The sequence below is a fragment of the Monopterus albus genome, unplaced genomic scaffold, assembly GCF_001952655.1.
Source record: "Monopterus albus unplaced genomic scaffold, M_albus_1.0 scaffold5.1, whole genome shotgun sequence".
Lineage (NCBI taxonomy): Eukaryota > Metazoa > Chordata > Actinopteri > Synbranchiformes > Synbranchidae > Monopterus > Monopterus albus.
In genome coordinates, this window is record NW_018127885.1 from 2,742,664 (window position 1) to 2,748,915 (window position 6,252).

Consider the following 6,252-nt stretch of genomic DNA (forward strand, 5'->3'; position numbering starts at 1 on the left):
CAAAAACTAATTGTAATAGATATTGAGGAGTGCTAACACTCTGACCGCTCAGCTGGTATCAGTGGTCCAAGGCTGGAGATACCATTAAACACAACAAAGGCATGATAGCTGAGACAGGGCAATGCAAGTGTGAAATACAACATGTGGCAGAAAAGGCACAGATACCCTGATAACGTAAAGCACTGGTCCGAGGCGAGCCTGTCAAGCTTGGTTATTTAGAAACAAAACAATGGATCTGGAAAATTCCTGAAAGTGGATACAGCATCGGGATTTAAAATCACTAAAAACTATGGGAAGGATACTGTGACATAGTGCCAGACTGAGAAAATGAGGAACGTGTCAGACTTAACAGCAGTTTGTTTATTACGACTCTGTGTTGATGCACATTTGTGTGTCTATGTGTGTATGGGGTGTGGGCCTGCAACACAATATCTACTTCAACAAATTAATTCTCTTTAATTTGATTAGTTATTATCATTAACAATAACTCATATCCAATCACAGGCCTTTTCTCCTATATATTAACCTTTCAGACACACTCACTTAGCATATTAGAATTTGAGTCCAGTGCATGAACAAGGTGAGTGGAGCTTCTTTATCAGAATGATACATGGTGTACTTCTCATCCTCTTGGATGACTGAGTGAGGAATTACTGCTACACTTAGACTTGTCTTCTTCACCGTGTCGCTGGCTTTGATGAAGCTCATTCTTTTCCTGTTAGAAAAGAAACTGTTTGATAAGCCTGTCCTCAAATGAGTCTTAACAGACTCATGGAGGTCAGTACTGTGACACTGGACAGACTGCCATGTTTTTAAAGGCATCTAATTGGCTCTTTGAATTTAGCAACGTGGCGATAGTCCAGCTCACTATCCTAAGCTACTGCGTCTATACTGGAACATTTTTCACCTCATGAGTTACATCCAGTGCTAACGCTTGATGCTGGTGCACGAAGTGGTGTGCCTTTTTATGTAGCAAGACAGAAACTAAGGGTGCAGTCGTCAGGGTGGTGCATGTGCATGTCTGACTTAAACTGTCATCACAAGCTTTCCCTAACCTTAAGTGTTTTACTTTCGTAACCCTACTCAAACCCTAATTATAACTTATTTACCAAAGCTATATAGAATTGCCATGCACAAAAATTTGACATTGTTTGATTTGATTTATTCTTTCAAGCATATAAAACAGTTGATATAACAACACACATTTTTACACACAATCCAATATCAATTTGCTTATACCTCGTACATGCTTGAATGGAGTAGGAAGAAGTCAGACTTATCCAGTCCTACCCCATGACATCATCTTACCATCATTGGTTTGCAAGCAGTAAATGATTCACTTCTACACACACACATATTATACTAAAAAAAGAATATAACAGTGTTAACATTCTTACATCACACAAGTGATATACTAAAGAATAGTTACAAAATGTACACCACACCCACAATAGTCCATGTAGTTAATCATTGAGCCTGTTCTTGCATATATCTTGATTGACACATACCTTTGTTACTGATCTTATTTGTTGTCTAGCAATAGTTTTGGATAACTGACTTATAGTAAGAGCATGCACAATCACAGATTATACACAGGTGCATGTGTATGTGTCAGTTTTACTCCTACTCTACTACTTTAGTGTAAGAGGCAGGACTAGTCAAAGTCTATACTATATGTCACTTTGGTTTAAGCAGTCAGTTTTCTCTGATCATAAATATATGCCTAGGCATGGTAATTGTGTGGAAAATGCATGAAGCCTCCACCTAGCATAGCCACCCCTGCTGCACTCCCCTGTGGATAACAAATGGGCCTTTTCTCTGGGAATTGAAGCTAAACGATGGTTTCACTTAGTGAGCAAAGTGACTGTCCATCTTCATAACAGTGCTCTCCATCAAAGAGCAATGAATCCCATCCCGTCCCACTGGCTCTGATTAAACGCAGGCTATGGATATCCCCTTTATGAAGGCCTGGAAAGCTGGCCCTCATGTCAGCCTTGCACCTGCAACTATCAGGTTCTCCTTCTCTTAAAAAAAAGAAAGACAAAAAACCTCTACACATCTGGTCAGGGGAGCAGCACACTGCCCTGGCAGGGCTGTTTAGCAGAGTCTGTTTGAAAGGGACACACCTTCACTTGATTCAAATTACCTAAGGCATTTCTTATTGTTGGGGTCACATGGAAAACCCACAGGCCACAAAGTTCACTGGCTGAAGGACTTTCACCTTTGCTTGTGCTCTTCAAACCTTCCCCATGGTTGTGTGATGACATAATATTAAAGCATTCACTTAAGGTTATGATGTGTTGCACTGCATTATGAAATTGTCACTGATTCATTTTCATTCAACAAAATCTTTGGTGGATGTATGCTCTCCATAATTTGGTCAAAGCGATACAAGCCTTATTATCATGGACAGGTTATAAGACACTGGGCCATTGGGCACAGACATGAATTGTTTATTTTGCATCTCCTTTAAATTATTCTGAATGCATTCTGCATCTCTTTGTACTTGCTTTGTGACTCAGTTTGTCATTTTTATTTTCTTTTTAGTTATTTTGCTTCTCTTTTTAGTTGCCTTGCGTTTCTTTGTGGTTATTTTTGTCTGTTTTACTTGTTTTTTTTTCTATGATGTTGTTTTGCATATCCTTAGGCTCTTTGTAGCTGTGCTGTGTCTATTTTTGTGCATGTTTCATCTATTTGTTGTTGACTGACATTCAGATAAGAAATGTTAACAGTCACTTCATATGGAGGCTCTGGTCCTGCGCCCCCTGATCTTTTGGGCCCCTGAGCCTGTGCCCAGTAGGCCCATTCAGTAATGCAGCCACGGTTATTATCCAACTGAATGATTCAAAGTGAGTCTTCTTGCTGCCCAAAAGCCCTCAAGATGTTATTGTCATTAATTAGCATTTTGGAGGCAAACACAACCCTTGACACCATTGAAGAAAACCAAATACAGTGCTAAAACTAGAGTTAACTGAATTCGTACACATAAATCTATAAAAAGAACATTTTAAAGTTTAATTTTGTTAATAATATCCTGCTTCTTTGAGTCTAAAAGTTCACCATTTGTCCTACCATGCACAGTAACATGTATCAGCTTTTATAGCCTAGACATGGGGGAAACTATCACATCAGATCTTGACTTGATCACTCGTGGATCACATTAGAGCAAAATCTAGAGGCCATTTAGGCTCCTCATGTAAAAAACAAAACAAAAAAGAATTCATTCTGGAAAGGAAGCAAACTAAAGGTGAAGCATCTGATTAGCCCTGCCTTTGTAAGGTTAACATCTGTTTATAAGGTACATTGTTAAACCATTGTGTGACCCACTAATAGCACATACAATACTTGTGCATTAAGTGTGACCCACTAATAGCACATACAATAGGTGATGAGAACATTTAAGAATTTTACACAAGTAAACAGACTGCTCTGTCACTTATAGTAAAGAGGACAAACAAGACTTTGTTTTTAATTTACCCTGAAAATTCAGGTGGTGCATTAGATGGACATGGCTCTGAGAAATTTTACCTGATCAGGTGGAGACAGAGAATTCAAAGCTGGTTGACTCTAGAACCGAGTGCTTGTGTGTCTCTTGGTGAGGTATCAGAATGCACAGAGGCCTTCTATTGTTCATACATTAGCTAATGTCATTATCTTGCCTGTGAAGTCAAAAGGGCTGATCTCCTGTTATAGGATTTGCAGCCACCTCGGCTGATCTCATTGGGCAAATGTTTGGCACAGCGACAAAAGAACAGGATGAACATTTATGTTCTGTAAGTAGTATCGATATACCAGCAGCATCCTGACCTCTTGTTGCAAGAAAACAAATGCAGATGGGCCATTTTTACATTTCCATAAATTTGCGTTTGACACACATTTGTTTTCCTGGGCTTCATCAACACATTAGTTGTGTTTGATAGAAGTATAAGAACATTTAAATCTAACGTGTTTTTGGCTTTGTAATTTGTGCATGGTCATGTGTTTTGTTCAATCAGGTGTAAGTAGCAAACCCATAAAAAATACCAATAGCATGTTTCAATCTAATTTACTAAAGAGAACATATCAAATAGAACAAACAGGATGTCTTAACAATAAATTACTTACTAGTTTGCTAATCATAATCAGACACAAAAATAGATCCCAGAGACAAAGAAACAAAAAGAAAAGGCAACTTAGCTGTGAAGCATTTGCAACACTTTTCATATCCCAAACATTCTCATCCTCTGATATTGTGGGAAAGCAAAGTCACCATAGTTGAGAACACTTCCTTAAACCAATCTTAAGAAGCATATCTTTCTTGGCAATCTTTAGATGGGCTAAGCTATTATGTTGATCATTCCCCAGAGCTTCTTTTGAATTCATTAGTCCCATAATGCCCATTTGCCATATTTGTTAACATGCTGGGTCACCTGTCTCACAGCTGCGCATGTTGACTAGATCTGCCTTTTCATCGTTGAGAGCTACCTGCCATAATGACCCTGTAATAAAGTGTCATTATCTATCCACCCAGTCTAGTGTACCACGCACAAAGCCACTGGAGGAATCCAGGCCCTGTCTAATTCATTTCTGCTGGGTATAAATGTCAGTGTCCTTTTGTGAGGATTACAGACATTCCCACATTAGGACTGGGCTGATTGTTCTTTATGGAACGATGGGAGTGGAATAGAGCATTTGATTTCAGATACTGCGGAACAAGACAAATGCCACCAGACCAGATGGGGCTTTTTGTCTAAACCTGGCTGCAGTCCTGAATCTGAGACTCCGATTGTGTCTGGAAGAGCTTGACAAGATGAGAATGACAGTGGTGTGGATTACACAGTTCATTATTACAAATAGTCAGCTTTTATGATGCCAGTGACAACTGGAATTTACCTCTTCACCCTTTTATATTCCACCTCACTGTGCCATCCAGGATCCTAATTTGTCACTTGTTACATCATTCATTGGTGAGTTCTGTTAAAAAGCATAAATAAGACGTAGATGGTCTAATCACACCTCACTTTAACCACATAAGGCCTTTTCAGACATGGACTGGAACCCTGAAATTATCTAGACTTTACCTGGGTGAGCTTCATGTGAGAATGCAAATGCCCAGGTTAGTCCACCCAGACTTTAAGCAAACTTCACCTCGCCAGCTCCCTAGTACACAGTCCGTGTTATGTCTGAGAAAGCTGGAGTGAGCCCATGTGAGAAAACAACGCATACTCTGGAGTCTTCACATGGAGTTAGTGGTCGTGTTGATGATGTTCTATTATGTGACCTGCGCACAACCAGAAGAGGACAAACATCTGATTGTGAAGAAAAATGGTCATTTACAATAAAAACACTAACAAAAATATCAAACTGGAAACACGACAAGATTTAGGAACTTCTGCTAAGAGCTGGCACCAGAATCGTCAGACCAATTTAAGAGACTGGGTCATTTATGACCAAAGTGGCTACATGACCTCCTGTGCACTCTACCTAGACGGGCCCCCCTTGCATAAACCAAAGGGATTATTTTTAGCATGAGTCTGGCACAGACTATCTGCTGTTGTGTACTACATGTGTGAAAGGGCAACTCCGGACAAAGTCTGGTCCTGATTCCACAGACATAGTCTGGAGTTTATGTGGGAAACCGGTTACATAGTCTTCTTTGTTTGAAGTGCACAGCTGAAATTGAACTGGACTCTTTGCTTAGGTAGGGCTCATAAAATCATCAAATAAAACCAAAGTATAATTTCTAACCCTAGACTGAGATTTTGAAATTTGTTATAGTTTTAAAAGCTCCAATTTTTAGCATGTCAAAAACCTTGTAACCAATGCATGCTCATTATGATTTGCATAAAACTTCACAAACCCTTGAAATGTTCAGTACATAGTCCATATAGATCATTGCTTTGCTGAACATGTTTAATATCTTGTTCAATAATTGGTATATTGATTGCTAATGTCATCATGATTTAGTAAAGAAGCAGTCATGTGGCGGCTTTGACAATTCAAGGGCCTCTTTGTCCATTCATCAGCACCCCTGATTGGGCCCGTGTCATGGTTAGCTGCGGGCCCAGCAGATAAAATCAGTGGATGATTGGGCACACACATTCTTAACATGTCTGACCCGTGACATCTCAGGGGCAGGCAGGGAGCCTGTCATTATGTGTACAATGCACCGCTTTCTTCCCTCTTATCTTTGCTGATGACATTGAGAGTTTTTGCATTAACTCATTAACGAAAAGGCTCATCATTACAGGCATCATGGCGGCACAGTGGTGC